The 25,779-nt window shown below is 40.8% G+C and overlaps 1 long non-coding RNA gene across 2 annotated transcripts in view; it reads right to left on the minus strand.

Moving 5' to 3' along the window:
• The window catches only part of LOC121664897, a 73,339-nt gene extending 53,731 nt beyond the window's left edge, over nucleotides 1-19,608 (minus strand). For both annotated transcript variants that reach the window (XR_006016166.1, XR_006016167.1), the window contains exons 1-3: nucleotides 19,168-19,608; nucleotides 6,159-6,464; nucleotides 3,754-4,523 (exon numbers count right to left, since the gene is read on the minus strand). This is a non-coding gene — a long non-coding RNA (uncharacterized LOC121664897). The remainder of the gene's footprint in view (nucleotides 1-3,753; nucleotides 4,524-6,158; nucleotides 6,465-19,167) is intronic.
• Between the last annotated feature and the right edge of the window lie 6,171 nt (nucleotides 19,609-25,779).

Genomic DNA, 25,779 nt, shown 5'->3' on the forward strand with positions numbered 1-25,779 from the left:
TTCCTATGTTAAAACTCTCTTATTTGGTAAAATTGCAGAGTGTTCATGTTGGTGGAGGTGGGAAATGGCTTTAAATATTTGCACAGAGATAGAGAGCCCTGACTGCATCCCAGCTGATCCCACTTGTGTATGTACAAACCATTAACAAGTTCATGGAAGCAGAGGTGATAACAAAGCCCTGATTACACCAAAGCATGGTGAAATGCCAGAATCATGGCCATAGCATCCATTTTACCCTTATTTTAACTAAGGAGTTTTTGTCATGATAAAACCTGATGTGTGGTATCTGTAAATGAAAATCCCTTTAGATAAGTAGAGACAAATTCAAGATAAAAATAGTCATGTTCTGCTTCTTCAAAGAAAAAGCAAATTTGGATTTGTGTTCTCAGTTAAGCTGAAAATAAATAGGATAAAGAAAAAAAGAAAATGTTGACAAAGACCTGCCACAGTGCTCAGTCAGATATTTTCTGGACTGCAAACCAGAAAGTGGAACCTGCCAATATAAGCTATATTATGGGTTGATCTTGAACATCTGGCCTAAATGTAACGAAATACTTGAACATCTGGCCTAAATGTAACAAAATACTCTGAAATCTGAACAGTTTCAAGTCTCTCCAATAAACATTCAGGGCAAAAGAAATCTCAGAACCCAAAAAGAGCCACCCCCTGCCCTATACTACTGCCAGCATCACTTCTAACATTCAAGAAACCCAGCAAGAAACCTTATTTCTACCTGTTTATCCAAAGAGAAGTAATGACATCTACACAAACAAATATTGCCAGAAGTCACCTACAACTTTTTTTGTACATCTGAGCTTGCTCATATAATGTCAGTAATTGTCCTCCCTGCTTGGGCTGATAGCTATGAAATAACCTGTGTTTCACTCCTATTTGCAGAGTTCCAGTTATTGCCATGATTAGGTGGTGAACAAGTACAGAGCTTCAGGCCTTAAGTGCCATTCTCTCCTTATGAGCAATCAAACAGCTCTACTGCATTCTTCATACAATGACTGCAAAGCTTAAACTTGTGCTCATACTTTCTCTCCCTGTAAGAAATAAAAATTATGGAGGAGAGGAAGAAAAGTTAAATCAGCGTGGCTTTTTTCACATTTTAAATGAAATAACTGGCTAAAATGTAATGTCCCTACCACATTGTGAAATAGCTTTCAAATAATGAGAAGACATGAAAGTGGGTGCTACAAATAAGTGAAATGTTTCCCAGGAAGACAGCAGTTTCATTACAAGAAGAAAAAATAAACACATCTCAGAAAGGCAAACACATGTGGACTGTAAACAGGGGTCTGAAGGATTGTTCAAAGGCTCACCATTTATTTCCAGTGCTCATACATAACAAATATCTTTTTTTCTGTTTTGTTGTACTTGTACATAATGGCTACTTAGGGGGTTTCAAAGACAAGTAACAGAATAATTGAAGAAGAAACTAAAATGGGTTATATCATCTGTGAAGTTTCCATTTAAGAAAAAGCTACTAAAACTTGGTTAACCTGCCCTTCAAAGAACAAAAGTTAGGTGGCCTCCAGTGACAGTAATTAGGATTAAGGGAGACCCTTCTTCTCTCATCATTTTAAAAGCAGATTATGGTTACAGCAGAAAAATAAAAACGTGTAAGAAAGTATTCCTTCACAGAGTGCAGAATGAACCTGTGGCACTGGCAGAGCAGGGCACAGTCACTCCTGGGAGAGGCAAGAGGAGACACTGACATTCCCACAGCAACACTGGCACAGCCAGGAGAGGCAGGTACTCACTGGTGGCTCTGGGTGACAGGTGATCACCACAGGAGCTGGAAGAGTGAATCCCCCCAAGAATGCTGTATAACAACCTCTGAAGCACAAGTATCAGATGTCTGCCAAAGCTGCATATTGATGGTGGTATTGTTTGTGTCATTTCTGGTGATTAGATTACTGCACAGCTGAGGTTTTTTCCTTTAAACAGGAGCTTCCCCCAATCCTGAACCCCAAATAAATGAGAACAGAAAATACTCCTTGCTGAGAACTAAAGAGCTGATGAGTTCAGGAAATGATCCATTAGTTTTCTAGGAATAAAATACTGCAGAGAAAGACAAAACTACCGTTTCATCCTTTTCTTTGCAGGGGATAGAGTGCCAGCAACGCTGCTCTCCTGCCCAGCACATGGCCTCAGCACAGCCAGCTGTCTGCAGCAGCAGTGGGCAGGAAGCTCAGCATATGTTCAGCCTTCTTGGGCACTTGGAGTTCAAAACACTCGTCATCTCCAGCAGAATGAAATCAGCAGGTCGTACCATTGGTGCTGGAAACAACACATTGTGCTGGCCAGTGGCTGAAAGAGCTACCAGGGCTCCCCTGCTGCAGAAGGGATGATGGATTTGAGCATTGCTATCATTCAGCCAACAAAAGACTAATAAAAGAATAACTCTTTCCTCTCCATCTCCAACAAAAATTCTCTCACATCCTCTTTCAGATTCCTGTTAAACTAAAGCATGACCTATTAAGATGAGTCATTGTGACAAACAAGAGAAAATGCCACATTGTCAAAAAGTAGTTCTGAAACTCGGGACAAATTTGCAATTTGGGGAACTAATTCTCACTTCTCACAGACTGCAGTTCTCACAGATTTTAATTAGATATCTATCATTCTCATAATCACTACTGTAATTACAGGAGTTATGAAATGCCGAACGTGGTTCTTTGTTATTTGAAGTTAAAAAAAAAAAAGAGAGTTTTTAGAAACCTCAAGTTCTTGTACTGACAGCAACCACTTGCTGTTTTAGACCATGGGAAGTTCTGACAGAAACTCGACCGTGACCAAACTGCATCTGTGCAAATCAGGATTTGGGCTGGCATTTTGCTATTGCAGGAATTAATCCTACACACTGAACTCTTCCCCCTAAACAAGACACCCCCACAATTTGCCTGCAGGTACCCACTGGAGTTACTTTCCACCACTGAAACACTGATGGTTACGTGAAGTGTGTTACCCACAGCACACAGAAAAAAACAGAAGAGAACTCTGACCACAATCATATTTGTCAAACACTGCTAAATTCAGAAGAGAAGTAAAGGTACACATGTGATTTTGCACTCTCTGCTAGAATTACTCATTTAGATTTGATTTAATAATAAACAGAAAACAAACTTTTTGATAGGGATATGCCTACTCGTCTCACCTTGTACATGACAGACTGGATGAAAAATAATCCTCAGTTTGCAGTGTACAGCCACATTTGCTGTACTTTTCCAGTATTTATGCACACACATATCCTTTACTTGACCTAAATCCATCCTCTGGAAGCAAACCATACCAGCAACTTTATATAGAAGTATAAAATGAGTATTCTCATTAAAGGCTTTAAATAACGGGTGTTAATGAATTCAGCCTGATCTCCTACCATCACACAGACAGACAATACTTTGCAAAACTTTAAACTGCACAGGGAATTTTGCATTATAAGGGAAAAAAATAGCTAGTGATTCTGGCAGTATGAAAATAGCACAGTCCTTTGGTTTTGACATAATTGTTGTGCTATTAAATAGAATAACAGCCCTAAGTTAAATAATGGAGGTCATTTGAAGGGTACACATATTTTGCTTTTCTTCTGGGAAAAAAATAAAAATTTTGAAACCCTGTGCCTGACTATTTATAGAAACTGAGAATCACCCTCTTAGCCACAAGGGAGTCAAAACATCCAGGGTCATTACTTCATTAATTTTGATTTGTTTCTAGCTAATGGAACTTTAAAGAATTTTGACTACTTACCACAATATTCCATACCAGTCATTCACTCTCAAAGTCAGTGTGTCACTAGGCAGAGTTATGCCATTTTCTTTCTTCCTTCACCCACAGAGCTCAGACACTGTTTTTCCTCTTTCATTAGAACTGCAGAGATTCAGTTGGGTGACCTAAAAACCTAAGTAAGCCTAATAAGAAAATTAAAGTTTTCCAGAACAATGACTAAGTCACTCTAAAATATTCATTCCTCCAGCAGGAAGCCTATTCCAACACAAGACATTGAATTTGATTCAGCACTGAAGAAACCCAGTGCAATATCTCTCTCCAACTTAAAATCCAACCTGCTTCAGTGAATTACCATCACCACACATTTTTTGTTGAATTGAGAAGCCTTATTAATTAAACGGCCCAGACCTGCTGCTGTGGCAACTCTTAGAGCAGGGACCACTCACGCTTCTGACTGGGAGATAAGATTATCCCCCTATTATGAAAATGCAAAAAAATCTGAATATAATTATCCTAATAAACAGAGACTAAAAAATAGGAAAATACTGTAGATTATCAGATGTGAGGCACTAATGTGAAGGTTACTATGGCTTCCACTCAGGATGAATATTACTTCTGGAAATAACACATTTACTTCATTCTTGTCCATGCTGGGAAAACTGAGGAGCTCTCATGGTCCAGAGACATTTGTTTGTGTCCTTCAAGCCATCTGATCTTTGGGGATACACATAGAAGACTTAAGCTCAATACTAAATATTGTCCAGGTCAACTGTATAAGTCCAATATTGTTCCTGAAGAGAGAAAATAACAAATGCTTTTCTTAAAGCAGTCTCTGGGGCTTTTTTAGTTTTTCCCCTTTCCTAAGGGAGCATGATTAAGCACATATTACCCAATAAATTTTCAAATGAAAAATGCAGCAAATTATTTAATGTAGATTTCATAGTATTTCTTCTGATATAATGTATTAGAAAAGAAATATTATCCACATTTACGCTTTAACCAGAGTTCAGTTGCTCATGCTTCCTCTAAATAAATGCATATTCTGGCCATAGCTTTCTGTATTCTTTCCTTTGTCTGGCACTGTGCTGTGAAGGAAATAGATTGAGAGATGCAGTAATACACTTAACCTTTAGCTTAGCTCTTATCACAAGGAAAATAGTTACTGTTGCTATGGTTGTTTGGTCAAACTGTCACCCTGTATCTGCATTGTTAGCATTCACACCTGATAAAATGATATCTTAAGAAGAGAAGAGAGGGGGAAGTAAAGCAAAATTCTCTATAGAAGGCAACCCAATTCTCATCTAATCTCTTTTAAAAAATCTGCTGTGCTAATGCTATCCTTCACACCTATCACTGAAATGAGACTTCAAATAAGGGTAAAGATAAGTAGAAAATAATGAAAAATAGAAATCTGTGCAATTTTTCTGATTACAGTGATGTTTAGATTTTTATTTGTAAACTACCCATAAGGTATTTTCAAGGTCAGAAAAATAAAAAAAGTTTTAAAAAACAGGGATGATTTTCAAGTACATCTAAGCTGCATTAAATCTCTGAACTATTGCTCTACAACATGAAACCAATCCCATATGAGACTATTATTTCTCAGCATCTTGTTAGTCCTACTTTGCACATAACCTTGTGAACTACTAATCTTTCTGAATAACTGCACTCTGCCCTAAAGGCACACCAGCAACTTTTACAATTAGACTTGAAAATTTATATTAAATTTTGTTTCAGACACAGCTGTACAAGGCACGTGTTTCACAGTATTCCTGCAAGGCAAAGTTTTAGAAAGTTCAACAGTCTAAAGAGTGAAATATGTGAGCCCGAACAAAATGAAAGAGCCCCTACAACGAACCTGAGCTCAGACACAAGCATGAAATGTTTTTGATTCCCAGATTTCATTGTAGTGGAGATGCCACCCCCCACAGTGAGCATTACATAAGGTTTCCATTAAGCATAAACACATTACAGACCACTAATACATAGTGACAAGATGCTTTTTGCTGCTCTCTTTCCTTCCTTATCCATTTTTCACACAACTACTCAGAGCCAAACGTTGATTATTCATCTCTGCTCTGAGGAGGATGAAGGCACAGCACGGCCCTGGGACCCGTCCTTCCCACAAACCCCTTCTGGTGCTCACCAGCTCCCCGTGCTCTCATCAACTATTGTCTTTACTTTTATGGTCAAAGATCTTAAAAAATGTCAGCAGACCTGGTTCTGCTGGCTGGGAAGCTCCAGAACCTCCCAGATGTCCTCCCCATGGAGCTAATTGCAGTGATTCACTGTGGATATTTACCCTGCAGCTGTTGCAACCACAAAGACTGCTTGCTATAGCAGACACATGTGCTGTGCTGGTAAATAAGATAAGAAACTTTACTGCTTATTCTAAAAGCCCAGATGAGAAACTGGCACACTCTTACCTTCAGCACCAGTCTTGCTTAACACCCCACTAAATACTGCTCACAGGGAACCAGGAGTGCAGTGACACTGTTCTGTGACAAACGTCGGTGGCTTCTTGGTCTTCATCGCAGCCCAAGCCTCCAGAGACTTCTCTGTACCCACAGGTATTGATGCACTCTGCTCATCCAGTTGCATCTGCAGCAAGGACCAGATGGTTGCTAAAGGAGTCTCTTTTCCAAAATATTCATTTGTTCTGCTGTCTTCGGGAAATAGGATGCCTGTTACTGCCCTTGCAGGTGTAATGGAGCCAGTATTTTATCTGTTGGCTTCAATGTGAAAGGGTGAAAAAGGTTGTTTTATTCCATCCTAAGGATAAGGCACAAAAACTGTGCATGCAAACCAGTGATTTGTGCCTATTGCTGCAGATAAACAAGTACACATGGAAATAAAAGTGGGGTTATTTAAAACTGGTGACAGTGTGTGTTCTTTCTGGTGTTTTAAGGCAGACCTCTTCTGTTTTACATAACTAAAACTAGCAGTTTCTTTAAACACTTTCCTAAAAATTCAACCCAAAATGGTGTCTCAGGTTCAGTTGTTTCCCCAGTCAGAAGTGACAGCCTATTACTTTGCCTCTGCACACTACTGCAATCCAGCTACCCGGCTCATAGGTAGATACAGATTAATGTATACCCCAGCAGCAATGAAACTCAAAAATAAGGTTGCTACTGAAAACATGGATGTTGAAAGCTACAGGGTGTCATCTTGTCCTGGTGATGCACACATGCTGCTCAAGTCTTCAAACATTTTGGTAGTCTTTTTTGGCTCCATCCTAAAGCTCAGATTTTAACTTGGACAACTCTCAAGCTTGGTTACTTCAGCACATAAGTTGTCATGTGCATGTTTTGGAAAGCTAAAAGAAAAAGAATATGCTGGCAGTTAAGGATGTTTACAGTACTTGCAGAAGTGAGGGCTAGGCCATAATGGGTTCTCTGGAAGCAATCACAGCACAATATATTTAAACGTAAAGCGAATAATCACTTATAACAGCAGGGTAGGCAAGACTGCCATTTGCGGACATCAATGCATTTATTGAGTTAGTGTTCCTGAACTCAGGATACCAATTTATTTTTTACAGCAATTAGATCCCACTGGGAGAGAAGTAGAGAGAGGTGTGAGACTGACCACCTCTCTGATGAGCAGTGCTTAAGACAGTTTGCAAAAACATTCTTCTCTCTGTCACACAGTCAGTGCCACTTAACAATGCAGGGAAATCAAATCCAAAAGAAGAAATGCATCTGAGACATGAAAGGAAGAAAGTCCAAGCAAATACCTATTTATGATGCTGTTGTAGATGTCACTCAGACACATCCACCAAGTAGAAGGTTACATACAAGATTTTCTCAGTTCTTTTTTCTCTCTTTAATAAAAACTTGAGGCTCTTGAAAGCTCTAATCAAATCTCAAAACAATCTCCAGCTATAAAAGAACTGTGTATTTTGAATTACAATATAATCAAACCCAAGTATATATTGCTCAGCTTAAACTACCCCTCTACCTGAGCTGCATATTAGCCATGCCAAACTGAGTTCTGTTAGTCTCCCTCCAAGCTTTTGCAACTCCCTAGAAAAGTAAATAGGTCTACATGTCTGGAGTGAGTCAGGTCGGGAGGAAGGGAGGTATCTGAGCACATTGGTGTCCTTTATGTTCTCTGAAATCAAAGCAATTACAGCCAATTTTCTAAACTAGGAGCCAGTGAGGGATACTGTGCAGCAATAGGAGGGACATAAATTAGGAAAAGACAACACTGTAAGAAATGAAAATATAAGAACAATTATCCTTCTGGGACATTAAATATTCAAACAAGGATGAGAAATGGCAAAACCTAAGTCAGCATTAGCATGTCAAGCTATTAAACTTGCTTTATGTATGGAATGAAGAACAGAGACAAGCATGAAGTTGGAGGGAAAAGAAGCTGAAACACAAGGGTAATTGTAGGGTCAGGAAAGATGGGGATGAGCTCTGGACATTGCTGTATCATAAATGGGTACAGCTACTGAAGAATGAAATGCTTTAATAAAAAGTAATTGGAGAACAGGACAAATAGTCACCCTTGAACTTACTCAGGATCTTCTTCCAACTCTGTCTGAACATGTCGATTTTTAGAGGGGTTATTTACTGTCAATAAACAGGAGAAAGGCTACATGACTGTAAGTTCCATTTTTTTGTCAAGCCAGAAAATGAGTGCAATGGCTGTTTCAAGACTCTACAAATGACTCTGTTCTCCCCAGCTTGCTTTGCTCTCGTTTTCACTGCTCAGCCAGGGGCAGTGGGTGCACTGAAGTGCAGAACAAGGGGCTGTGAGGCACCTTGTGGCACTGTGCACAGCACCCAGGTCAGATACTCTGCAGGCAGTGACAGCCACAGAGATCCTTGAGAGAATTTTGGCAAGATTTTGTCCTAAAATACAACAGCTTATTCAATTCAACAACAGATGCTTTCTGTGTTATCCCCTACAGCGAAGAAGTTATTAAACAGCCAGCCAAAGCCTCAATCCTAAGGCTGCCAACTGGTGGTTGTGCTGAGTTTTGTATTTCCCTTCTACACCATCACTTACCATTATTACTATAGTCTTCCTTCATGCCAATTTTTACCAAGAAATGGCTGCCCCATTCCACACAGTGTTAAAATGCCATCATTTTCATACAAGTTGAAAAATTAAACCAAGCTGGAGTGCAAGGGAAGATTTCAGTCCCTTTGCAGCCGTACGTGTGAGCCCCACGGCCTCAAGCTGCCTGTGACTGACGCCTGCAGAGCCCCTCATGAGCTGAGAGTGGAGGGCCCAGGGCTTCAGCACACACAAGGACCAGTGATGGATGCAGGGAGTTGTTCAGCTTGGAAAGGCTTCTGCCGAGTTACACAGCACACCCTGCTCGGCTCAGCCTGCCAGGGGCTCAGAGGTGCCCGAGGCACAGACACCAAATAAGCCCAGGAGGAAAGGAATCCACCTGCCAATTACAGCAACTTTAGGATTTAGCAAACAGACCATAAAAGGTGTCACAGACATGTGCATTTCCAAATTTGTGAAGACACGCATCTTTTGCCGCTTGTGTTACTCTCTATGCAGAAGACAGAATAACAGCAATGTAAACAGTAACACAGCCCATGTTTTTCAGTACTTGGCTCATAATATTTAAAAAGGCAATTTTTTGCTAGGTACTTTTTATAGGCATTAGGTCCAAAGGGTGAAAATTTCAGTTAAGGCCAAAGCAGAGCTAAACAGCTGTTAACTGAGAGGGAATTGATCCATGGGCCAATTTATAAAGAGACAGTGATATTGTAAACACATGGAGTATCTAAAGGAATACCAATGTTTTTTGCAAAGAATGCTTCTTCCATTGAGCCATGCTTACTCTGGTGTGGTTTCAAGAACCCCAAATTTGGTAAGGCAACCCTAGATGAAACCCTCAGAGGAATCTCTAATTCTTCTGCTGGGCAGCAAAATCAGACCAGATCATAAAGAGGAACTATCACTTCACTCTTCAGTTTTTAAAGAACAAGTACCAAAAATGCAAAGTCACAGAATTTTGGATGACAGGTAAACCCTTTTATCCAGAACAATATTTCTGTATAAACTTCTCATGTGACAGGACTACTAGTTCCTCTTTGATTTTATTAAATCAGGATAGTAAGGGCCAAGAGAGACTTTGAATTAATTTTTAAGACTGCTTCTGGCCAATATGCAAAGCCAATTTCAAGGAGACCTTCTGTCCAACCCTGCCCAGTAGGAAGCTGAGGTATGAGGCAGATATGTATACAGATGGGGAAAAAAAAAATAGAAAGTTTCCTCTCACTCAGCTTTCCCCTTACCATGACCTTCTCTCATACTTGCAAAAAGAAAGAATAAAAAAGATAAATCTGCCAACCAGACTTAAAAACTTGTAGGTACAACTTGTGCATGGGAGATATCGAGCCTTCCCTAGACCTGGGCCTCTGCTTCCCTCCTGGTTTCTCAGCCTCAGTGATGTGCAGCTGCATCTGTCATGAGGCATTACGTTATGTCAGCGATTTAATGCAATACGAGATACAACTGGTTCTGGCACGTAAGAAAACGACAAATCAGTCTAGAGAATTTGAACAGACAGTTTTCTGGAGGAACACAGGTGCACAAGCTGGGATTTAACAAAAGTTATTTGAAATGCAGGAAGTAAACAATAAAAAAGGCCATTTTACCCTAAGTAAATTTTAGAAAATAGGTTTTCTATCCAAATGTTTTGCTACAGCTGCAAGTCTCAGATTCAAAAACTGACAAATAAGATTTCTTTCAAACTCCAACATGAAGTGAATGGTAGAGATTGAAAGAGACAGAATTTCATATCCATTAGGATCCCAGCACTCCATTTTAATCAGGAATCAGTTGCAGACTATAAGAAATTGCCCAGTCTGTATATCTCATTGAGTCTTTTGCTAGAAACTCAACTACTTTATGTGTTTGGAGTTGCATCCTCACATAGGAATAAGCAGTTAACAAAGAGACCTTAGTGAGACTGCAAACCTTTCTCCACAGAGATTGTCCCACCGTTATACAGTCACACTAATAAACAACATTCCTTTTATTATCAGTCTCTTATTTTCTGCCTCCAGTGTCCTCTCCTGTGGGTACAAAAGGTTCTGGGTGCAGCAGTACAGGAGTTAAATGATCCCATATACCCCATTTCCAAGGTTAAGAGAGGTTTTCACCACCAGATCACACACCCTTTTTACGTCACTTTCTGTCTATTGCCATCCATTTCACTGCCTCTTGCACTAAAATAGTGGTTAAAAATAAACAGAAGATTACAGAATCACAGAATGGTTGGGGTTGGAAGGGACCTCAGGAGTTCCCCTAACCCAGCCCCTGTTGCAGCAGGTTCTGCCAGAGCTGGCTGCACAGAATCACACTGTCCAGGTGGGTTTTGGACATCTCCACAGAAGGAAACTCCATGACCTCTCTGGGCAGCCTGTTCCAGTGCTTGGTCACCCTCACACTAAAGAAGGTTTCCCTCCTATTCAGGGGGTGGAACTCTGTGTTTCAGTTTGTGCTCATTGTCCCTTGTCCTGCTGTGGACACCACTGAAACGAGTTTGGTCCCATCCTCTTGACACCTCCCTTAACACATTTGTGTGCCCTGATGAGGCCCCCTCTCATTCTTCTCATCTCCAGCCCAGGCCCAGCTCCCTCAACCTTTGCTTGTATGACAGATGCTCCAGTCCCTCACCACCTTCACAGCCCTCCACTCGATTCAGTAGATTCTTGATCTTCTACTGTCAGCCCACAGGACACAGACTGAGAACTCCTCACTGAAGCTTCATACAGCCTCCCATCTAAACCCATGATATATTCCTCACCAGCCTCGTCAGAGCTTCCCAGAGTGAAACTCAGGCTGTACAATCCTTCAAATGTAAGAGTGACAGGAGCAGCCCCAGAGCCACAGCAAAGGAGAGGAGAGAGCATATTCTTCTTTTATGCTGGAGGCGGCCTCAAAGAGGCTTCCTTCCACCTGCACACCTCCCACTGATACCAATGAGAGCTAAGCATCAGGAGTGGGAAAATACAGAAAAGTCAATGCTAAAGAAAAGATTAAGTGTAAAATAGTGGGGGTTTTATATTAAAAAACCAAAAACAATATATTAAAAAAAAAAAAAAGGAGAGAAACAAACAAGACCTGGCATTAAAAAGTGGGTGCTGACTTCACCCAAACACCCCCCAATGATTTTAGTGTATGATTTTTGTACCTCAGTGCAGCCTGGCTCACTGATGTTTTGCCAGTACTAGAGATAATCTTTTGAAATCAAATTATATGTGTGCAACATGAATTATGCTTTTGGCTTACACTGCAGTAAAACTGCACATTTTGCATATTTTTTTAAAAGGAGGGGAAGAGCGAAAGAAAAAAATAGAGAATTAAATGTCAAAACCAACTTATCAGAGATTCAGATAACTGCAGACACAAGCGACGTCTTAATTCATGGGAAGGATATGTAGTATCAGATACATTTTTTTTTTTTCCTGAGAAGTTGCCATTGTCATGAAACTATTGTAATATTTTCCACAGGAATGTAATGTTGCACGGAAATAACCATCACAGCACACCTACAGCTAACGTTGGCAATCCACCATCTTCTTCCAGTGACACATGGCTCAAATATTCTCCCTGTGTTTCCTCTACACTTAAAACAGCCCAGGAAACACAAGAATTTTGAAGGGGCAAGTTGGGCCCTGTTGTCAAGGATGACTGAAATATGTTATTTATGTGTAAGACTGGGAAACAGTGATCATCGAGATTTGAAAACAAACACCAATTTTTTTTCTTTATTTCCCTCTGGAAAGTGTCTGATACAGTCTCTGAGAAATGTCTCAGCAGTATTGGAGCCTTAGTCACTGTTTCTGAAGTTTTCTGGACATAAAAACTACTAGGATGTATAATAAGGAATCCACTGGCCTAAAAAGGATTTATTTCTTCACTCACTGGCACACCAATTTAATTAAGACACCAAACCAATTAATAAGCCCTACTAATAAGACCCACTATCTATTAGCATATGCAGTGAAAGCAATTTCTGGCTGTGACTATTTATGAGAGTAGTTATTCACTTGGTAACCATTTACATAGTAACAGCACTAAAAAATGCTAAGGTTTGAGGACGAAGAGGATGGGAAATTAAATGCTGTCTTTTACATTGCATCATTTTTAAAAATATATTTCCAGTGAGAATAAAAAGAAAGGGGGAAATTCCTGCAAAGAAGAGCAAAAAATAAATATGTCCCCATGCTTGCCAATGCCCCTCCACTCAGCCATTCCCACGCACACTTCCCAGCACCTTGGTGGCCCCAGGAGCCCATAATATATCAATAAGAAATCAGGGTCACAGCAGTAACTGGCACTGCTAAAACTAAGGTCACATTTAAGCCAGTTAAGTGTTCTCACTGTACTCACCAAAGCCACGCAAATTAGAAAGAATTAATTAGCAGGTGTCCCCTTTAAGCAGGAGAGCCAAGAACACCAGTGCCAGCTTTGCCCACCTGGGACACGTCCTGTGGCCAGGAGCCAAGTGAATATCATCACCAGGCATATTTCAAATCCACCCATGAGATATCATATTGCAAAGCTCCCTGGAGGAAAGGATCATTATTCAGGAAACGTTCTCTCCCAAGTGGTAGACACCATTTCATTTATCAGCTTCTGTTAATTGCTGTCTCCAACCATCTCATTCCGCTAAGGCAAGCAAAAGGAAGTTTTCTGGGAAGAGATCCGCAACCAGGAGGAAATAAGATTCAATTAGGCCACTTCGTTTCTGTTCTTATTTACAGTAATTTCTGGTTTCATATTCTCACTGAATCTCATCTCAGGGCAGTATATGTGTCTATATCAAGAGGAAACTTCTCTAAGATGCTCCCAAATTTGCCCCAGTTTGCTTAAATGAGAGAGAGACTGGAGTGAATAAAGATGCAAAGAGGAAGTATCAGAATCAAAACTCTTGAGTGAGATGAGAAAACATTTCCCCAGCACTGTAACTGTAGCATACATGATGCACACTGTTTGTGCTAGGCCAGAAAAAGTAATAGAAAGACTTCCAAATAATGAAAAAACAATCTTTCCAGAAGGTTCTGGGCTCCTCAATGAATTTCATCCAAATGTCATGCAAAATAAAAATACTGCCACATATTTGCAGTAGGAATTCCTAAATAAGCCAGCAGTGAAAGCAAGGGGTGCATAACTGACTCTACCTATGGTATACCAATTGAAGAAGCAACTCAGCTGTGAAATTTGAATTCAGCTGTTTTTCCAGATCTCTATCTGGCACTGATTCAATCCAGACAATTAGATATTTATTTCAGATGGCTGCAAACACACTTCTCCCCATTGGCTCTGGCCACCTCTGTGCTGCTTTGCTGAAGAATGCAGGTGATATTTCAGCAAATTTCATCTGCAATAAAATATCAAAGCTGAACATGAAATTTGGTGAGTTTATTATTACTGCTTTCTTTCCCAGGGAGGAGAGAAATGAAAGGCAAGCCAGAAAAAAAAAATTAGAGGCTAACCATATTTTTGGTCAAGTGTATATTAATGGTAAGTATGAAAAAAAGTCAGCATCCCAAAGTGATGTGAGAATCACACATCAGCAAATGGGATAAGAACAACACAAAATTAAAATTATTGGAATTTTTGATTTGGACTTTCTCTTTTCTTTTTAGCCCAGATCATTTCGGCAGTCTTGCAAAACCTTGCAATGAAAAAACAGGTGGGCTTGCAATCTGCAGCAACAGGCTGGAGTGAAAGGGAAAAAAACTGTGTATGTGACAGAGTAAAACACTCCTAACAAGAAGAAAAAAGAAATAATCCAATTCTAAATTTTTTTTCTCATAATTCTTCTTTCTACTCATAAAGAAATTAATTGTTACAGAAACGTACACAACCTGGCAGAAAGCTCCTGGTTGATATTAGCTTCTTTCTGGTAAAACAAGGAAAAAGAAAAATTGTTGGCAATTGTCAGGAAACTTATTGAATGACCTGAAGTGGTCTATCCTACTTTTTTGCTAAGGATGAAATATTCAGGCAAGGTGATTTCCAAAGCTGAAGAATAATGAAGCCCAACAAACAAACAGCCAGCTGCGAAAAAAACTTAGACAATACAATATCCTGGAAGAGACTCACGAATGGGTGTCAAACCAATTTGTGCCATTATTCACTATTTTATTCATCAAGGACAGCTTGCTCTCTGAATTCCATTTCTATAAAGCCAGTTTTAATTAATATGGTTTCCCAGCAATCCCTTGTACCTATTACTGTGACTTCAACTGAAAAAAGTCGCAATATAGCTCAGCAGCAGCACAAATAAAAACCACGTTTGGTGAAAAACTTCATTTTCCTCATTTCAGCTGTTACCATTTCTGTTATTTTTTTCATTAGACACTCCATCCCCACTTACCTCCCTCAGGCAAAGCTTACATGACTGATCCTGAGCTTGCAGCACCTGGTGCAATCAGAAAAATGTCCTTCCTGAAAGAGCTCCAGCACAATGCAAGGAACAGCAGGAACCAGGAGGCTGAGAGAATTCTTCTTCCCTCTCTACAGCTCAGGCTTGTGCTCCTTGACCCACATGTGCTTCTTGTTAGTCCACTTTTCCAACCTGTCCAGGTTCCTCCTGCAGGTGACTCTCCCTTCCAAATGTCAGCTTCCCCACTCAGTTTGGTATCACCAGAAAATTCAGAGCACACTTTATGCCATATTCCAAATCACTTATGATGACAATAAATAGTATCAGGCCCAATATCAATCCCCACTGGATTACATTTACTGTAAAATCTTCAGTCTGCAAGGAGTACATGCAACAGGTAAACAGGTCACCCAGAGTCACAAAGCCCAAAACTGGTTGGAAATAAAAACCTCAGGTCAGCACCTCAAGGGGCTGTTGAAATCAGGAATGCTTCATCTACTTACTCCATCAGAAGACTTGTTGCAGAAATGTTTCAGTATTTATAAAAAAAATATTTCTGTTGAGTTTCTAATCTGCATTTCAGTCACCCCATAGCAGACAAATGTGCATTTTAAAATATATCATAAAACTCAATCTCTGCACTATCTCTCCTCTTGTCAACATATTAATTTTCAAGATAATACTATTTGCTTGAAGAAAACTGTTCCCAATATATACCAGTGCGAGAAAGAGGGGAAAATACCCCAAATTATGTAGTTGGAAACGAAAAATTGGGGATACGGAGCTTCTAAATAAGGGATTTGCACTTAGAGCACAGAAAAATGTACATGTGGATACATTTCATTTAGAAAATTATTAGAAATCTGATGTGACCCATGTTCCTATCAGTTTATCTCAGCACATCCTGCAGGCAGAGGGAAAGCTGGGAATGTGAGACAAAGTATTATGAAATTAGTACAATTGGGTTTTTCCTCCCCTAACATTCAGAAGAATTTTCTTTTCCTGAAAGGGATCAATTCTCTAATAAGACTGAATTATGCACATATCTCATTTACTGGAAGAAAACATGAGAAGAGTGGTTTACAGGAAGGAAAACGGATAAGAAACACTAAATTGGATCTTGAATAGCTGTTGTAAGTGAAGATTCTTCATTTGGTTTTGACATTCTTTCACTTGTCTCTTGAAAAGTATGTTACACAGAAGGGACTGCTGATGAATTTTTGACAGTGAGTCTGGTTTCTGGGGTTTTTTTAAAGGCATCCTGTAACATAGTCTCCAAACTTCATATCATAATTGCATGATATCTCAAATATTCCAGGACTCATGTGAGAAATTAGGCTGCTTTCATGTACAACCTGAAACATTCTCTCGTTGTCAATACAGAACTGCTCAGCAAAGGTGTTTTTGTCAGCAGAGTTTCTGAGAATAAAACAGTAGAACGTCTCACGAAGATGTATAAACTCTGAAATTCCAGTCATGAAGGGTGAATTCAGTCTGTCATGGGCCCACTTAAATAATTTTTTGTGCAATTTTGTAAACAAGCCTTAGCATTCATTTACAGGGCTTTTAAGATTCTACTGGAGCTCATCAAACTGTGGGGGAAATTTTTCACCTAGTTGTAAAAAAATTCTGTCTTTTGGGAATTTAAAAAAAAAAATAAAAACCTAAACTAAGATCTTTCAGTTCTTTTCCACGTGGACTGGGATGTAAACAAGAGGTTACTGTCACTGGCCAAGGAACAACTGAACACTGTTAACTGGGATCAGCAACCACAGAACCTACTTCCCACGATTCGTAACAAAGGAAGTTTTGGCCTTAGGTTCAAGTTCACAATGATTTCTTTCCTGAGAGGGCCTGAGTCTTTCTACACAAGGCAGAATGGGAGACTATGAATTATGAATGTGCTGATAAGCTCTGGAAGGGATGAAACCAACTGAGATACAGGCAGTCATTTGGAGACAGCAATGAACTCAAAGCCTGCAGCAATTTGTTTCATATCTCATACATTGACAGAATTTTGAGTTTAATAACTCTTACAGATTTATGGCTCACGGAGATGCTACAGCCTAAGTTATGACATGAACAGATGAGTGCACCTCCACACCATCTCCAGGTGCAAGCTGTTACCCCAACCCACCCTGGGGTGACATCAGTGATGTATCTTTCCTAGAGCAATGCTTTTAGTGCTCTCCTTTTGCTTTGCACTCCCAACAGGGTAAAAACCTGCACACAAACAGCTGCTCTGAGTTCTCACAAATTCACACCCTGCCTCCTCCTGCTCTAATGTAATTGTTTGCCCACATACCTGAAAGTAGCACAGACATATGTCAGATTTTACTAACAGGATCATGGCAGGTGTCGCTTTAATTTGGAATTATGGTAGGGAATTCTTCATCACCATTTTGATAATCGTATTTGTGAAGTGGTAACATTTGCAAGGCCTAAGGACAAGTACAGACACACCTTCCTTAGAGACTCTGTGTGTGTTGGGCAGCTGCTGCTCTGTGTGCACCACCCCTGTGCCTTTTTCTATGCATACACTGTTGGCATACACCTTACGAAAAGAAGCTAAAGCATTTTTAAGTGCAAAGTTAGAGTGGTTTCCACCACGCAGACATGGCATTAATGCTATGCAGAGGACAGAACCTGGCACAGAAAATATTTTGAAACATCTGTGGTTTGTTTTGGTTTGTTTTCTCTTTCCCAAACCTGAGAAAGCTTTTGTTGGTGGTATGTTGCTGAAAGGCTTTTTTGCCTGCAAGAGCAAGGCTCTTTCAAGTGTCTAGTAAAATGCTTCAGTGCAGAATGCATGAAGGGCATGCATTAACATACATTGATTACTTGTATTTTTAAATGTAAATGTTGTCTGCTCAGCATCTGCTGGAATTATACCAGTACAGTCAGTAAGTGTCATTGACATTCCATTCCCTGTTCTGAAGCTTGACAATACCTCTGATTCTGCAGTTTTTATTTGGATAATATTCATCATGGTAACAGAAAACTACTCCAAAACACGACAGCTTCTGTTTCTCAGGCTTGGGGATTTCAGATGTAATTTCCCAAGGTGTTAGTCTTTGACAGAGGGTACTGGGATTCCCTGGCAGTGCTGGTACAGCATTGATAGCCTGTGACTTACTTCGTGCACATCTGCAGCTCCATTTTCTCCTGGAAGTGGCAATTCAGATTCAGCCCAGCAGCATTCCCACCCATCAGTGAGTCCTACTCTCTTCTGAGTGTAGTAGGCCACAAAATGTCTACTGAAAATATCTTTAGTGAACTCTTGGTCTTCAACATACCACAGGTGGGGAATCCCACTCTTTGCAAACATATATCCAGTGCCCAAACCCTCACCAGTTTTCTTTCCAGACAGGATAGGGATAGTTTCATGCTGTGAAAAACGAGGTTCACTCTCCTGTGAGAATTTAAAGAGTTTAATATAAAGACAATAAGAGACATATAAAATAAAGCAAAGGGATAACGGCCAGGTGCCTTGGCGCTCTGCCAAGAGCACACCTGATGCCCGAGGTGAGTCCTTTTTATACCATTTTTACTGTCTGTTCTCTATTCATATTAAAACTTTTCCCGGAGCTGTTCTGCATGGCCACTCGTTGGTTCCTCCTTTTTAGAGCATGCGTAGTCTTCGGCCTTGTGGTTTTATTTCTTTTGATTCTTGGGGTTGGGCCCGCTAGGTAAGGGTCGATGGTGGGGTGGATCTCTTAATTCTCCAGCCAGTCAGGGCTGATTGCAGCTTTGGGCCTCTTTGCCCCCCGGGCAGAGCGGTGATAGCGGCTCCGGACCCTCCTGGCCGCCCGTTCTCCGGGCAGAGCAGCCTTTGGGCCCTTTTGTTCCCCGGACAAAGTGTTGATTAGCAGCTCCTTGGGCCTCATCCTCTGCTCGATTGGAGGTTATCTTACTTGCTCACACTTGCTAACATTCTTGCTAAAACGAGAGAAAACTACATCCACACAGCAAAAAGCATTTCTAACATTATATAATATCTACCTTAATACTTTGCGAGAAGCCAGTATTATAATATATATTTATAACAATGCTACCTGGCTTATGGAGTCCTCTTGTGCTAACTTCTGTCCTGTGACAAGCACACAGAGCCTGGCTGCAGGGGCCTCCACACAAGCCTCATCCATTGTAGTGCTGGGTTTAGTTTAGCAAGCTGCAGCTTTCCCTGAGAGCTCAGTGGAGCTGCTGAGGGCAGTGCGGCCATTTCGCCCTCCCGCAGCCCATTCCGGACGGCTCCGCAGTTTTGCTCCAGCAGCCATCAGCTCTACAACCCAGAGACGGCGAAGGAGGTGAGAAGGGTCTCCCCATGAGGGCTTCAGAGGACCTTTCATAGTTACACCTTGTGAGGTACAGCGATCCCCAGAGGCAGAGCGACCTCGTGGTCGCAGCGCAGGGGGTTTTCTCAGGGACGGTACCTGTGCGGCGTTGGGGTACAGGAACCAATAGGGAGAGCCCGAGGGAGTGGCCAGGGCTAGTGATGCCATAAAGATTTTCTGCCTTTTCTTTTATACCCGTTACACCTTTTTTACAACTTCTGTATTCCTAGTGCTTTTCCCCTACATTCTTGGACCTGTTTGTCAAGCTAAGAGACTAAACATTTTAGAAGCTTCATAGTTAGGGATCAGTGTGCCCCAGACCCCAAGGTCCTCTCCAGAACACATTCTGTAAACCAAGATAGAACCATCCAGGGGAAGGTTCCTTGGGGAGGGGGGGGCTCACTTGAGCCTCTCATTGGGGAATCTTTGATAGATCTGCTAATTAGTAAAACCTATAATGTTATACCCGATCTCTTGGAATATATTCAGTGGGGTGCATTTCAATGCGTATGACCTGGATGTGTGCACCTAAGGATCCTTAAAATAAATACCAAGGTAAAATCCCTTTTCCCCTTCTAACTGTGTTTAACTCTTGATTTTAAGACCAGGAAAAGGCATCACTAGGGGCAGGGGAAAGTGCGGGGGGAACAATGCAAAAGGCATTTAATAAATGAATTAGTGGGAAATACACCACCACACTCATCCTCATCTCTGAGCCCTTGTCACAGACCCTGGAACACAGATCCCCTGTCTGAAGTCCAAAGCAGAAAGACTTTATGGCTTAGCTCTAATGTAATTAATGCAATAGTACCTAACTCTACAAATACAAAAAATCTAGAAGGGAACAGGAACAAAAAGATGATTTTTTTTTTTGCCTCCAAATTCTCCTATTTTAAGAACAGGTGGCTACTGGCAGAAATTTGAATTACATTAACAGAGCCACCTTGCCTCCCACTGTTCATTTCTAGCCTGTGCTCTTGATGACACAGGGACAGTAATACATCAATGCATTATCTCCCACTCTTCAACAGCTTTAGAGTGTCCTAGGACTCATCAATAATGACCAGGTAGACATCAGCTCCACAGCCAGCCCAGCAACACCCACATTTTCAGGCATTGTTGCTAAATCTGGACATTTTCCCTTGGTCTGATAAGAGACTGCCCTTTTCATGCCCCCAGGTAAGACACAAACACCACTCTTTGACAGTCAATAACCCACTGCTCTTCTGACATTCTTTTGAATCCATATAGTTAATTAAGGTATGTATGTCTATCCAAAAATCTATACTGATTAAGCTTGGATTACAGAGTCCTTTCCTTGCTCAGTCTGAATAACCATGCAAAATATGAATATCCAGACAAAGAAAGCTGCTCTAGTTTCCGTGTATTTATTTGACTTGAGATCTGCCATCAAAGAAAAGAGTGTCATTACTTGAGTACCAGGCCTAAAGTGATAGATTCCAAGTGCATCATTTTTAGAGCCATTAGAGGTTATCAGGCCTATGTGGTTGCTAAGATACCATGAATCATGAAGGAAAATATAAGATAATGGTAGGCAGTCACTGTGATGGTTATCAGAGTATGTTCTCTGCATCTTACTTAATAGCATCATGATTAGGATCATTTTCATGAGTTCCTGTCTATTTTCCAGCTAGGTGCAAGAATACAACTGCATTAAGTTGGCAAATATTGTTTGTATTTTACGTTTCTCCACGAGTAAATGAATTTGTTGAAGTCAAAATTTGTAATTGCCACAGCAGAATTTATTAACAAGTAAGGGCATGTGTCTGTGTGCAGGTTTCTTTCCTGGCTATTAAATAGTATCTTCAGACTTGGAATGAAATCATCCTTCATTGATTTCAAGTATATTTTGTGATAACAGAGACTGTGCTTTCAAAGAGTTTTTAAATTAAATTTGTAGCTGAGGCAATTGCTGTTGCAAAATTATGCAACTAAAGTAAAGTGTTATGCTGGAGCTTTCTTGATATTGTAATTTAACTGCCTCTTTTCTAAATCATAAAAGTGTGAGATGCCAGATTGGGGCAAAGCATTAGGTTATTATTGAATTATTTTATATTCTATCTCTGGAAGTATCTGGTGAGAATAAAGGGATGAATCTGCAGTGTTATGAGCAGTGCTCATACCATATCCCCCAAAGTCCTCTCTGGGTTCACTCTTTCACCACTCTAAAGTTGTGAAGTCCAAGATGGGAAAATTGCCCACTCTCCCTGACTTGCTACCCCAACAAAGAATGTAAATCCTACACCAGTGGACAGAGATAGCCAAATAAGCTCTTATTAGAGAACTGAATAGGCGATGGTGGTTGTTATTTTCACTATTGGGTAGTGAGACAGTGGAATAAGTTGCTCAGAGAAGCTGTGGATGCCAATCACTGGAAGTGTTCAAGGTCAGGTTGGATGGGGCCCTGACTAACCTGATCTAGTGGGTGGCATCCCCCCCACGGCAGGAGGATTGGAACTGGATGGTCCCTAAGGTGCCTTTCAACCCAAACCACTCTAGGATTCTGTGATTCTTACCTGTCATGCACTAAACCCACAAACCTGTGGACGGATGCCTGCATGGCATTTGAAGGAAAGCACATAACACAAGTAAGACAAAAGCTCAACACGTGGGCTTCCCTTATCCAACCTTTCAAATAAAGCATCTTCCCATTCCACTCTACAGAGGCATTTTAGTATGATTTGCCAACTACCTTTCCCAATACAAATGAAATACAGTTCAGTTGAGAAAAGCTGCTGGAACACACAGCAGAAGACACCAAGTAGCCCAGGAGATCAGAGTGACGTTATGCTACAAGAATTAACCTGCATCTTCGACAAGATTTCAACTGGATCTCACACAAAACAAGACTAGTGGCACCTTTCTGGAACCATCCCCTCCATGTTAGTAAAATTTTGTTCTATGAGCCTGCAGTTCTGACTCAAAGCACAGTTTCCCTGTCCTTGACAAGAACCACAAACTGCTTTTTAATTCTTTCAAGAGCACTGGAGGTTTAGACATTCATTTAAAACTCAGAGTTTGTTAGAAGAGCCTAAGAAAGACCCACTCACAACAACGGAAAGAGGCAGTAATATTTCTAATTTTCTTGGCATCCACAAAGATGAATACACATCAACATCTGAGTACTGTAACTTTTTTAAAGTAAATGAGCCTTGAAGATTATCTGTCAGCTAAAATGTACCCAAGGGCTTGCTTTGCAATGTTTCTTTTTTAAAGAATGTTTGTTTTAACATTATTGTTGCAACCAGCCAAAGAAAAATGTAGAGCCATCATAAAAAATACGAGTAGATACCCAGTTGTTAGAGCTGGTTTAGGAACAATCATAGGAGTGATGGACTGTGCGACCCAGGAGAGGTTCCTTCCAACCCTAATGATTCTCGGAATTGATTTTCTTTTGCAACTCACTTTCAGTTAGTCCTTTAGAAAAAAAATAAAAAGGGTTAGATCAATGCTGGCTTCAATGACACAGCCATTCCAGCTCCTGCAGCATTTTCTCACCATGGCAATCTCTTTATCTTGTTTGTATGAAGACCATTCTCTACTCCTCTGTTCCTGGCTGTACATAAAAATAAGGGGCTGGGCTCATAGTTTGCTGACTTCAGGGTTGAATGTGACATTAATACAAACCTGTTAGCAGAACTCTGACTACACCTCTCAGAGAGTGAGTATACAGTTTTTCTGCTCACAGGTTGGGGGAACCAATCTTTGCATTTATTATCACACTTGCTAAATAGAGCCTCTTCTAGCTAGAAACTAGAGCAGAAATACAAATATAAGAAGTGTTTATCTCCAGAAGGATTCTGTAAGTTTAATATTACAGGATACCAACACAATTTCACAGAAACTGGTATTTGCACCACAGACTCTTAAGGAAAAATTTCCAGCACTTCCTTGCTTTCAGTTAGCAGTCCAAAAGGAGGACAGCATTATACCCCTGCTTCTTTCCCTTTTCAGTCCACTGACATAATAGTCTGGGCCTAAACAAGAAAGAAAACTCTCTGTATATCAAAAAAAAAAAAAAAAAGATGAACTCTAGGGATATCTCAGTGTTCTGAGTCACATTTTGCAATGAGATGTAGGGACCAGCTCTAACTCATCAGCACTGGCCTCTGGGATGACCCCAGTGAACAGAGAATAGTTTATGGGCATTCCAAGATCTCTCTTTTGATGGAGCTGCCCATAAATTAATTGCAGAGCAAGAGGCCCAGATATTTCTCAAAGAGCCAAGATGGTTGGAAGCATAAAGAAATATGCTTAAAACAATAATTAAAAAATCAGAACATCCATAGCTTTAGTGCACTGCACAGTGACGTTCTCCAAATCGCCTCTCTTAATCAATAACATAATAGCCTCCTTTTTGTCTCTTTCCTTGAAAGGGATTTGCACCATGGAAAAGGGAAAGTAGAAAGGTGTAACACCAAAATGGCTCAATAAAGCTCCAATATTGAAACATACAATTTCCGAGATTTGTGACTTTTACTATGCTGCCTATTTCTCATTAGGTAGGAGGGCTTCAGGAATACAGGGTGCCTAGAAGCAGTGGGAATGGAAGAGGTAAAGGGACATGAGTTACCCCAAGATTTCTGATGTCCTGCCATGACTGTCACTGACCTGGACCACAGTCTGATCTGGCGGGCAGGCAGCTTGCTGCTAAAGCTGCATGCAATGCACAAAAGCAGCACTTCGAAGGTACAGACAAACAAGACCTCATGTTGAAGCAGAAACCATTACAGAATGACAGCCCAGATGAATCCACATCGATATATTCATCCCTGGGAGCACTATCCCACTGCTTCACTTACCCCAGATGCTTTGCAGCTCATTGCAGGCAAGACTTAAATTTTGAAAACCCGAGCAGCTGGAGGCAGATGTCTCCTGGCAAGCCCTGTGGAAATCTCCCTCAGGCAAAGTTCATAGCAGTCAGTAGCCTCTAGTACTTGTCATGTATCTTATTTTTGCATTTCTCACTTTAAAAGATCTCCGTGCCCATGGGAAAGCAGAAGCAAGCCATGCAGACAAGAGCTGGTGTGTCTGTACAGGAACAAAGCTGGCTGCGGTTTTTAACTGGTTTATAGAACTTTGACTTTTCATACGTCACAACATGCCCCCAGCTCAGGACAGAATTCCTCAGGTATGACTGGACCTCTGGCAGGTGAGGGCAGTGCTGACCCCCCTCTGGTGCTGCTCGAACAGCCCTTGAGCAGCTGCAGCCCAGGGACAGCCCAGCTGCATCATTGCTCTGCTGTGCTGTCCCCATTTGGGGGCTGTCGCCAAGAATGAGCACAAGAAGGTTTCCCCAAACTTGCCTGGTCTAACTTGCCTGTCTCCCTAGGGTGGCTCATGAATTCCCAGTGTCAGCACACACTCTCTCTGACACAATGTCGTTCACCTTGGGCCAATACCTTCCTACCAGTTTATAGTGCAGAACTAAGACTTGCACTATTTCGCTTTTGGCATGTTTTCTTTCTGTTCTGCCTTCCACGCTTGTTATCACCAAATATTTTAGCAGTGCAAAGTTACTTCCTCATTGCAGGAGACTTACATGGTTCATAGAACCATAGAAAGGGGTTGGAATGGACCTTAAAGATCTTCTAGTCCCAACCCCCCTTCCATGGGCAGGGACACTTCCCACTAGAGCAGGTTCCTGAAGGCTTTATCCAGTCTAACTTTGAACTCCGCTAGGGTTGGAGCATCCACAACAATGTCCATAGCTTTAAGCACTGTCCAAAATCCTGGAAAAGTCCCTGCCTTGTGCATTTTTTTACACTGCATTGCCTTTCTAATCCCACACATCTTCTATATCTTTTTGCCTTTTTTTCTTTTCTTCTACTTTATCAAAGCCCAGGAAGTTTCTCTCTCTCCCTCTTCCCACTCTCCTTCCACTCTCCCACAACTTCTTGGATTTCCATCAACTCATCATGTGGAAATGTATGCAATACAATTCAGAGAGGTCACCTACTGTGTTCTTGATTTATTTTATCCAAGTCATACTATTCCTTATTGCATTTGCTGTTTTGCAGACAGGCAATTTCTAGATGACACATGCATGGAAGTGGCATATATCCAAAAATATGGCTACTTCACATAACACAGAATTTGGATTTGGCATGGTCTCATGTTGCCCTGAAAAGCAGCTTTTATTGTGGGCAAAAGATCAAAGTAAAAAAAATTGAAGCAAAGTCGATCTGGTCAAAACTTAGACTTTCAATTGGCCTGAAATATTGACATTGTAGCATTTGTTTAGCTCATATTCAGGGTAAATTGGCATTTTGCCTTCTACAAGGAACATTTAATAGAAATTTTCTTGCTTCA

Source organism: Corvus kubaryi, unplaced genomic scaffold (genome assembly GCF_017639235.1).
Source record: "Corvus kubaryi isolate FWS band 111438036 unplaced genomic scaffold, C.kubaryi_AGA036_p1.0 130, whole genome shotgun sequence".
NCBI classification, from domain to species: Eukaryota; Metazoa; Chordata; class Aves; order Passeriformes; family Corvidae; genus Corvus; species Corvus kubaryi.